Below are 11611 nucleotides of genomic sequence, written 5' to 3'. Positions count from 1 at the left end.
TCTCCCCAGCTCTGATACTCCTGTTGCTGTTACACGTCCTGCAGCAATCCAGGAAAACTAGCACCCTTCCAAAACAAGTAGATGGAATTGTCATTCAGGGTGAGGCGTCTTCTCTGGAATCATATGTACTCCAGACTGATCTCTTTGTCCAGATATAAGATCTATTGTAAACTGTATCCTCATTGCAGAAAGGCTGGAGTAACATCAGTTCCTGGCAGATCTTGTGCATGGTCAACCTCAGTTCACTGACTGACACATGGTGGATATGAAAGTTTTCCTGAAAACCAAAAAGTTGGAGTCATGATAGACAAAATGAAGAAAGATCAGATTTGCCAAAGTGGTTAACCTAAGGTGATTTAACTTTTGATCAGAGTGTTTTGCCTCAGTTCATTCTGGTCACAATGTCAGCTCAATACGGAGATTCCTCATAAGCAACATCTGGGGATGTGAAAGCAGTAAATAAGTAAGATACAATTGGATGGTGGTGTACACATTGGATAACTCTCCTGCCCTGTTAATGACTTTTACACATAATGAAATAGAGGCCTGCCTCCAATATAATTTTCATAAACTCATTCTGAAACTGTTTTTAAAATGTGTATGCTGGCTTTCTCCAAATTAACACATGGTAAAACATCACAAAAATTCAATATTAAAGTACAAAATACATAATGGACAAACTAAAACATGCTGAATAAAGCAACAGAGCTGTAAAAGCAATTGGTCAGAGATTATACTGTCAGAACACAAAGCCAGACTGAATTAAACCAACAGATGAACACACAAAAAGCCAGTTGAAAAGGATGGACTTCACTTGACACATGAAGGAGACAAGCAGATCTCATTGATGAGGGAGTACCACAGGTTAGAGACAACCACAGAAAAGGCCCAATCCACTGTTGGTCACTTAATCTTTGCAGGCTGTGGCATCCAGAGAAGGGCCCACAGTGACTACCTTGGCTGTCACACAGGGTACATACAGGAGTAGGTGATCCTTCAGGTACCATTTCATCAAAAACTTGAATTGGGCCTTGAAACAGACTGGGAGCAAATCAAGTACTTTAATAAAAAGAAATGTAAGTTAACCATAACAAGCTCCTGCCAACAGCTTAGCTGCCATATACTGAAGCAGTTGAAAGTTTCTGAACACTTCAAAGGCTGTGTTTTAAGCTGTGTTTTATTGTTGAATTTTTATTTTTTGTTAAATGGTTTTTAGTTCAAAGTTGTTTTTAGTTATATGTCCATATATATATTGTCCATATGCTTTTATGTAAATGGCTTTTAAACTTTGTATACTGTATTTTAATGTTTTAACTTTTGTAAACTGCCCAGAGAGCTTCAGCTATGGGGTGGTATAGAAATGTAATAAATAAATAATTAAATAAAATCCCATGAATAATGCATTACAGTATTCAGGCCTGATGTTACTAAAACGCAGGGCATATAACAAACATATAAAGTTCGAAAAGTGGTGCACTGACCTACAGATGCCACTTCTTCCTTCTTGAGCAAACTAAGATGTGTGTCTGCTTAACAATCTTGTGTCTTTGTACAAGATCAGCATAGCAACATCAACCTAGAGATAGTAGAAAATTTAGAAGAATTTTTGTCCTTTTGAGTTTTTTTGTGGTTTCATAGGACTGTGACCCGATTAAACACTGATTGGTTAAATTTGCATACAAGTAGGGCCAAAGCTACACCTTCATTAATAATGTTTCGAATACTGCACTGTACTGCTCAATCCCCTTACGGATTTTAATGATATTAAAACACTGCCTGTTCTGTAACTTTACTGTTTCTGTGTTGTTTACCGCTATTTAAAGGCACACCACTGTAGAGTTAGTAATCGAAACGCAATCTCCGGGCTTCTTGAGGGTACTGGTATTGGTTGCTCCTGTATTGGGAATGTAGACAAGGCACCCCCTTTTTTTTCTCGTTTCACTTTTCTCTGCGTATGCGCTCTTACAAACCCAGCCGACAAGGCAGGAGCAAGAAGAGGCGCGGGGCACCCCTTCCCCTGGCTGCTGAGTAGCAGGCTCAAAAATGACGGTCAGACAACTAACCATCGGAGAGACAGAACCCTCCGAAAAAGGAAAAATCATGCCCACTCCGCTGCTGTTGGATGTGCACTGAAATGCAAGAGGGGAAAAGGGGGGAAATGAATGACAACAGTAAGAAAACCCACAGAGCGTATAAGACGAGGTCAAAACAAATAAATGGAATTATAACGGTGGTTTAGTAACAGATCTCAACTCATTCATAATGGTAGAAAAGGAAATAAATGTGCTCTCAAGAGTGATGACAACTGCTTTATAACAACATATTTATGCTTGTGTAGCTTCTGCCTAGAAATAGTAGTCCTGAAGTGGAAAGAATACTTTGTTTTTAGGTTTTGCATGCATACCCTGCAGCATTAATTACTACCTCTAATAAATAAGGTGCTTCAAGTTTATTAAAATGTTCAGTATTTAAGTATTACATTTGAAATGCCTTATTTATTAAAGTTATTTTACACTTTTGTTGTTCAGTCGTGTCCGACTCTTCATGACCCCATGGACCATAGCATGCCAGACCTTCCTGTCCTGCGCTCTCTCCCGGAGTGTGCTCAAGTTCATATTCATTGCATCGGTGATGCTATCTAGCCATCTCATCCTCTGCCGTCCCCGTCTCCTTTTGCCTTCAGTCTTTCCCAGCATCAGGGTCTTTTCCAGAGAGTTTTCTCTTCGCATTAGGTGGCCAAAATATTTCAGCTTCAGTATCTGTCCTTCCAATGAGCAGTCAGGGTTGATTTCCTTTAGGATGGACTGATTTGACCTCTTTGCAGTCCAGGGGACTCGTAAGAGTCTTCTCCAGCACCACAGTTCGAAAGCATCGATTCTTCGGCACTCAGCCTTCCTTATAGTCCAGCTCTCACAGCCATACGTTGCTACTGGAAAAACCATACCTTTGATTATACAAACCTTTGTCGGCAAGGAGATGTCTCTGCTTCTTACTATGCTGTCTAGGTTTGCCATAGCTTTCCTCCCAAGGAGCAAGCGTCTTTTAATTTCATGGCTACAGTCACCGTCTGCGGTGATCTTGGAGCCCAAGAAAATACAATCTGTCACTGCTTCCATTTCTTCCCCTTCTATATGGCAGGAAGTGATGGGGACAGATGCCATGATCTTTGTTTTTTAATGTTGAGTTTCAGACCAGCTTTTGCACTCTCCTCTTTCACCCTCAACAAGAGGCTCTTTAGATCCTCTTTGCTTTCTGCTATTAAGGTGGTATCGTCTGCATATCGGAGGTTGTTGATAATTCTCCCAACAATCTTAATTCCGACCTGTGATTCATCCAACCTGGCGTTTCTCATGATGTACTCTGCATATAAGTTAAATAAGCAGGGTGACAATATGCAGCCTTGTCGTACTCCTTTCCCAGTTTTGAACCACTTGGTTGTTCCATGTCTGGTTCTTACTGGTGCTTCTTGACCCTCGTACAGGTTTCTCAGGAGACAGGTAAGGTGGTCTGGTACTCCCATCACTTTAAGAATTTGCCACAGTTTGTTGTGATCCACACAATCAAAGGCTTTAGCATAGTCAATGAAGCAGAAATAGATGTTTTTCTGGAATTCTCTTGCTTTCTCCATGATCCAGCGAATGTTGGCAATTTGATCTCTAGTTCCTCTGCCTCTTCAAAACCCAGCTTGTACTTCCAGTAGTTCTCGGTTCACATACTGCTGAAGCCTAGCTTGTAGAATTTTAAGCATCACCTTGCTGGCATGTGAAATGAGCGCAATTGTGCAGTAGTTTGAACACTCTTTGGCGTTGCCCTTCTTTGGAATTGGAATGTAAACTGATCTTTTCCAGTCTTGCGGCCATTGTTGAATGTTCCAAATTTGTTGGCATATTGAATGCAGCACTTTAACAGCATCACCTTTTAGGATTTTAAATAGCTCAGCTGGAATACTGTCATCTCCGCTAGCTTTGTTGTTACTAATGCTTCCTAAGGCCCACTTCACTCTCGAGGATGTCCGGCTCAAGTTCAGTGACCGCACTATCATGGCTATCAGGGACATTCAGATCTTTCCTGTATAGTTCTTCTGTGTATTCTTCCCACCTCTTCTTAATCTCATTTGCTTCTGTTAGGTCCCTGCCTTCTTTGTCCTTTATCATGCCCATCTTTGCACAAAACGTTCCCTTGAGATCTCCGATTTTCTTGAAGAGATCTCTAGTCTTTCCCATTCTGTTTTCCTCCATTTCTTTGCATTGTTCATTTAAGAAGGCCTTCTTGTCTCTCCTTGCTATTCTCTGGAACTCTGCATTCAGTTGGATAGATCTTCCCCTTTCTCCCTTGCTTTTCGCTTCCCTTCTTTCCTCAGGTACTTGTAAAGCCTCATCAGAAAGCCACTTGGCTTTCTTGCATTTCTTTTTCTTTGGGATGGATTTCATTGCTGCCTCCTGAACAATGTTACGGACCTCTGTCCATAGTTCCTCAGGCACTCTGTCTATCAGGTCTAATCCCTTAAATCTATTCCTCACCTCCACTGTATATTCGTAAGGGATATGATTTAGGTCATACCTGAATGGTTTAGTGGTTTTCCCTACGTTCTTCAATTTAAGCCGAAATTTTGCAAGAAGCAGCTCATGATCTGAGCCACAGTCAGCTCCAGGTCTTGTTTTGACTGACTCTATAGAGCTTCTCCATCTTAATCAATAATCAATCTGATTTCGATATTGACCATCTGGTGATGTCCATGTGTAGAGTCGCCTCTTGTGCTGTTGGAAAAGAGTGTTTGCTATGATCAGCGTGTTCTCTTGGCATAACTCTATTAGCTTTTGTCCTGCTTCATTTTGTACACCAAGGCCATGCCTGCCTGTTATCCCGGTGATTTCTTGACTTCCTATTTTAGCATTCCAATCCCCTATGATGAAGAGGACATCTTTTTTTGGTGTTAGTTCTAGAAGGTGTTGTAGGTCTTCATAGAACCAATCAACCTCAGCTTCTTCGGCCTCAGTGGTTGGGGCATAGACTTGAATTACTGTGATGTTGAATGGTTTGCCTTGGATTCATACTGAGATCATTCTATTGTTTTTAAGATTGTACCCCAGTACTGCTTTTCCCACCCTTTTGTTGACTATGAGTGCTACTCCATATCTTCTAAGGGATTCTTGCCCACAGTAGTAGATATGATGGTCACCTGAATTAAATTCACCCCTGCCTGTCCATTTTAGTTCGCTGATTCCCAAGATGTCGATGTTCAATCTTGCCATCTCATGTTTGACCACCTCCAGCTTATCTTGATTCATTGATCTGACATTCCAGGTTCCTAAACAATATTGTTCTTTACAGCATCGGACTTTCTTTTCACCACCAGACACATCCACAGCTGAGTGTCCTTTCGGCTTTGACCCAGCCGCTTCACTCTTTCTGGCACTACTTGGAAATACCCTCTGCTCTTCCCCAGTAGTATATTGGACACCTTCCGACCTGAGGGCCTCATCTTCCGGCATCATATCTTTTAGCCTTGTGATACGTTCCATGGGGTTTTCTTGGCAAGAATCCTGGAGTGGGTTGCCATTTCCTTCTCCGGTGGACCACATTTTGTCAGAACTCTCTGCCATGACCTGTCCGTCTTGGGTGGCCCTGCACGGCATAGCTTATGGCTTCACTGAGTTACGCAAGCCCCTTCCATGAAGGGGTATTTTACACTACCTTTCAATAATTCCCTGGGTGGTTTACATAAAAAGATAAGCTCAGGGCAAGCAGATTTAGGGTGTAATCCTATGCATGTTTAGACACAAAAACGTCGTACAACTCCCAGCATTCCCCAGCCATGCCTTACAGTGTTTAGATATTTTTCTGTTCTGTTTAGCCATTTTCTGGACCTGACCTGTTAATAAGGTTCAGACTGACTGATATGTAGTTAGAAAGGCACATGGATCTCTTGCACACGGGGAGTCCACATTCATTTTAGTGGGTGAAACATTCTATGCTTAAAAATATAGTGTTTGGTTTCTGTTTTATTATAAAGAAGGAACTAAGGCAACTTGTAGAGATATGAATGTAGGATTGATGGGTTATTGCTCTGATCTATTTAGCGGATCCTGTATGTTGATATTTTTTCTCTAATGGACAATGATAGATACAAAATGCTGTGCTGACGTGTAATGTAGGTTCTGAAATTCAATTTTAGATGGTCAAACGTACTTCTGAGACTAATAGTGCTATCACATTGCATAAATCAGTGGGTTCAATGAGCGAGGTTTCTACAAGAGTTGAAATTAAACGGCTGATCCATCAGCTGGGGGCTATCAGGAGGTTTGGGGTGCGGTGTCATCAATATGCAGATGACACGCAGCTCTACCTCTCGTTCAAATCTTCAAGGTTGGCCGTAGAATCTCTGTCCAAATGTCTGGAGACGGTGAGTGGCTGGATGGGGAGGAATAAGCTGAAGCTGAACCCTGACAAGACCGAGGTACTTTTGGTGGGAGACAAGAGGAGGCTGGGGAATGTTGACCTGGTGTTGAATGGGGTACGGCTACCCCTGAAAGACCAGGTCCGCAGCCTGGGGGTCATTTTGGACTCCCAGCTGCCCATGGAGGCTCAGGTGTCAGCTGTGAGCCGGACAGCGCTGTATCAACTCCATCTGATATGGCGGCTGCGCCCCTTCCTTCCCCACCATCTGCTCCCATCGGTAGTACATGCCCTGGTCTCCTCTTGTTTAGACTACTGTAATGCGCTCTACGTGGGGTTACCCTTGAAGACAGTTCGGAAGCTGCAGCTGGTACAGAACGCGGCGGCTCGCCTGATTAAAGGCAGCCGCTGGCGAGATCACATCACTCCAGTGCTGAAGGAGTTGTACTGGTTACCAGTTGTTTTCTGGGCCAAATTCAAGGTGTTGGGTTTGACCTTTAAAACCCTATATGGTTCCGGCCCAGCCTATCTTAAGGAGCGCCTCCAGCAGCACCAGACAAGCCACTTAACAAGGTCAGCCTCAGATGGCCTTCTCTCTGTCCCATCAGCCAGGACAGCTAGACTGGTGGGGACGAGGGAGAGGGCCTTTTCTGTGGTGGCCCCCACTCTGTGGAACTCCCTCCCTAGGGAACTCCGCCATGCCCCCTCTTTAATGAGCTTCCATCGTGCATTAAAAACGTGGTTGTTCAGGCAGGCATTTGGGGTGGGTTAGGGTATTTTAGAAAATGTTTTTATTGTAGAATTTTATTGTTTTAAACTGTTTTATTGTATGCTGTACATCGCCCAGAGTGGCTGGGTGACCAGAATACCAGGGACACAGCAACACCTACCAGTGACTAATCAGTCTTCAGTCTCCATCTTGAGACTGAGTTTAAGCTGCAGATCTCATGGCCACAACATTTAGCCCAATCTTCATATTTTTCTATTCCTCTCCCTGCCCCCCCCTTTTTGTACCATTTAGGCTGATGAAGTGTTCTGGAGAACTCAAAAGCTTGCACACTTCTGGCATTTTAATTGGCCTTAATAAAGCTATTGCCTAGCTGTGGATTTACAATTTTATTTGTTCCCAATATTAACATAGTGCATGGAGTATCCTGGCTTTGGTTTGTGAATTATTTCTGGAAAAATAAAGTATTGCCAAACGGGTAACAACGTGTAGGCCTGCCTGGCGATAGGAAGAGACGTGATGACCAGTATCAAATTAATGGATGATTTCAAACGTTTATGTCAAATGTGGGTTTTCTGGAAAACGTTGAAATGGAATTTTTCCCAGTGCCCGGGTAATCAATTTGGGATTTAACATGTTTATTTGACTTACTTTTAGTAAACAAAACTAAGAGTACACCATGTTTACATGCTGTACATATATCTTAAAAGCTTTTCTAATCGCTGAAAGTATTTAAACTAAGATCTTTTATTAGAAAGAAATTTAAAAGCATTTGTTATGTTCAAATGAATTCAAGGCTTTCCTTGGAGATTTTTTATTGGAATACTTCTGAATATTTTAGGACATGAAAAATCAATAGTATGCACTTGTTTTGCATTGTTTTAAATTTCAAGGGAAATAATGAAAGCACTTAAAACTGTTAACATACTTGAATATGCCCAAAGAGCTTTGCAGTAGATATTTGTTTATCTGGTATAAACCCTCTTTGCATGTTCCATCCACACATTAAAGTGATACGTGGAGAGGTTGTTGTATTGACTGGCTGTGTTCCCTGATCTCTGTGCATTCAGTGGAAGGCAAGAGTAGATTGGATGAGAAACTCAAGTTATGACATGGTTCCTGATTGCATACACAGACCTAATAGTCAGATGTACGATTGTATGTGGACACAACGTTTTCTCACCTTCCTCTGAATATCTCCAAGTTGGAGAGAAGGGCCTGCACGCGCACAGAGTTAGCACTGAGTTCTGTGGCTGTAATACTGCTCCCTTTCCATGCCTTGATCAACGAAGGCTATAGTCACTTGAAAAAAGTAACTTTGAAACTGCCCACCTTGACTGGTATTGTATCCATTCATTAGGATACTAATTAATTTTATGATATGGTGCACTTTTAGAAATAGAAACTTCTGTGACAAAAGTATAGCAGTGGAAAGCTTTCCACTGCTGTCAAAACACTGGGTTCTAAAGGTCAAGCCAAAATTAGATTATCAAATCATACCTCTCCAGTGAAGTATTGTCTACTTGGAAATAAGACATGCTTCTTGAGTTAAGAGGGTCAAGTAACCATTTTACTACAATATTGTTTCTTTTGAGTTAAACTTGTTTTATTTAACATTTCTTTTATGTTACACTGTACCTTTTATCCCTCCCCAAACCATGTGAGCTGGGAAAAGCCAAGAGGCAAAACCTACTTCATGAACTTTATGGGTGAACAGAGTTGAAATCTGTGTATCTTGTGTGCAAATCCAACACACTACACTGACTGTATTGTACCCCCTCTAATGGTGGTACAGTGTCAAATCCCTTTTTCAAATCAAGACAAGACACTATGGGTTATATCCAGTGGTAGCTGAACTTAAGTCCCAGTCATGTCAATTGGTCTACTTTAAGTAGGACTAACATTAGATAAAATTGTATGTTTCATGTTGCTTGATACTCCATGGGCTACTAATTTTGCCGTGTAACCTTAAGCATGTTTTCTGAGAAGTATGGCCTACTGTTTTCAATGGAACTTAATCCCAGGTGGAATTGAAGCTGTATTTATCAACAGCACCTCACTACATTCCAGTGGTCACTTGAATTGGCCATAAACCATATCCACACCATGCATAGACTCAGGGCTACAGAGTTCAGAGAGACTGTCACATGGCCAGACCTGAGGGTGGTTTGAATACAAATACAACACTATACCCAGAAAATCCCATCAGCAGCCCTAGATTAATGCAAACCGGCTTGGCTATACTGTGCTACAAGCAGAAGATGAATGGCATGAGATTGAACCCATGGCTGACTTGGTCATGCTGGAAGTTGTAGTCCAACACATCTGGAGGACACCAGGTTGGGGAAGGCTGCTGTAGTAGGAAGAGCCTTCCAGTGAATGGGAAACTAGTTCTGGAGGGGAGGAGGCGGCTACATGTACTTTGAGGAAAAATAAAAATAAATGCTACTTGAAATGACAGTAAATTGCTGTAATGGGATAGCCTCACACATTTTTCTTTTAAAAGCACTAAATGAACATTCATATGGTAATGTAGGTAAGTGCGCATCCTTTACCCCTCCCCAAACAAAAAGCAAAATCCTTTTCAAATAGTTCCCATTCTGCCTGGGTCTTGGAGGGAGGTTTACAGAAACAAATCTATAACAGCAGGGCTAGCTGCCCTTCATGAGGGGGTGGGGTGAGAGTCAAACTTTAACAGGTACTTCCTGAGACATTAAGGGTTGGATCCATGATTAACTTATTCCATTGATTTCAGTGGGTCTAATCTAAGCACGACCAAGTCTGAATCCAACCATTTGAGAAAACTGGAAAAAAATCCTAAATGGTTGGTCGGTGATGGATATGCAAGAGAAAAAAAATGCATAGTTTGTGCAGCAAAATGAAGATGACTGCAAAGTTTTAAAGTCACTTTAAATTTTGAAATACAGTAACAAGAAACCAATTAGTTAAAATATCCCTTTTAAAATATGACATTATGACCTCTCTGATTATATGTATTCTTTTATTGCTTTGCTCTTGATAATGCAAAAAAGAACCCTAAAAGAATAATGGTGCGTTAAGGAAAGCTTTCATCACTGTCAAATCTGCAAGAAGAAAAATCCCTTCTATTCATTAGAGGCTCTTAATAAAAATTCTTCACAGTGTAGTTTAAAAAGACTTATCTCTAAAAGAAGTGGTCTTTTATTCTGCATGAAAGCAATACTGTCCTTAATGCTCTTGTATGACAGTAAAGTCTTGAAGCATGCCAGCGCTACAGTGCCATTATATAGATTTTAGAATAGAACTGAACCTTTACATAATGCACCTGGAGAAACAGTTTGATTTTTGCCTACAGGTGCATCAGTGTAATCTTTAATAGCCTTTGCTTTATATCCGTCGACGGACAGTCACTTGGCTGGGTGCCATGCTGTTATTTGGCATATGCACACACTCATGCAGAGATCAATGAAATTACAGCTTCATCTGTGTCTTCAGAACAAGGGTCCATAAGAATGCGGTCATGAATAAAAGAGCACCATAAAAACACGACATTGTACCTGAAATTGATTGTTTCTTTTATCTCTCTCCCTAAGTTACAATTGCTGGAAGTCTGATGCAATGGACTGCTTGAGCAAGTGAAGAGAAAAGGTTAAGAGCTGCTGATTGTATGGTTTTCCTTTTGGAAACTTTCCCCCTCACAATGGCCCTTCTTTCTCTTTTTAGTTAACTCTTTTTAGTTATTCTATGTATTGTTCTGTGTATTTACTATCCCCCCTTCAGTGCAAGTATTTTCAGTGTCACTTACAGTAAAAACAAAAGCATAAACACTTTTTTTAAAAGGCAGGACCACCAGCAATCGCATTTATTATATTTTTATCCTGCCTTTTCTCCAAGGAGCTCAAGATGGCATACATGGTTCTCTCTCCCCCACCCCCTCCGACCTCATCTTACAGCAACCTTGTGAGGTAAGTTAGGCCGAGTGGTGGTGAACAGGTCAAGGTCATCGATTGAGTTTTATGGCTGAGGGGATTTGAACCTGGGTGTCCCTGGTCCTAGTTCAGCACTCTGACCACTGGCCCATACTGGGCCCACAACAGAGAAGTCCATTTCTCCAGCCACTCCACACCTCGCTTCATAAGGTCATCAGTGTTTGGGCAGGTTCATGTGTAAGACAATCCTTACCATCCTTGCAAAATGACCTGCTCATTCAATTGACTCAGCCCTGGTTGCCCCTTATTCAGAGGTGACACTGAGCAGGTATGGTTAGCTGATGAGTACCATCATACGGTTTATTGGTGATATGGAAATATAGCCATAAATTATAAACATTATAAACTCTCCCAACATTTGGACTATATTCTCAGAATGCTGTCAAAGAGGGCATGAGTTGTACCAAAATAAGGTTTGCTTGGTATCTGTAGCACCAGTCCATGAACAAAGCCATAACCTGAGGACAGGTTGTTGTGAGAAACGCACTCTGTACAGGTTCATAGATACTTTATTCACATC

This window comes from Heloderma suspectum, chromosome 4, assembly GCF_057233095.1.
Source record: "Heloderma suspectum isolate Gila_16-S chromosome 4, 16-S_ref, whole genome shotgun sequence".
NCBI classification, from domain to species: domain Eukaryota; kingdom Metazoa; phylum Chordata; class Lepidosauria; order Squamata; family Helodermatidae; genus Heloderma; species Heloderma suspectum.
The sequence above is the reverse complement of the archived record's forward strand: the minus strand, read 5'-3'. Positions refer to the sequence as shown.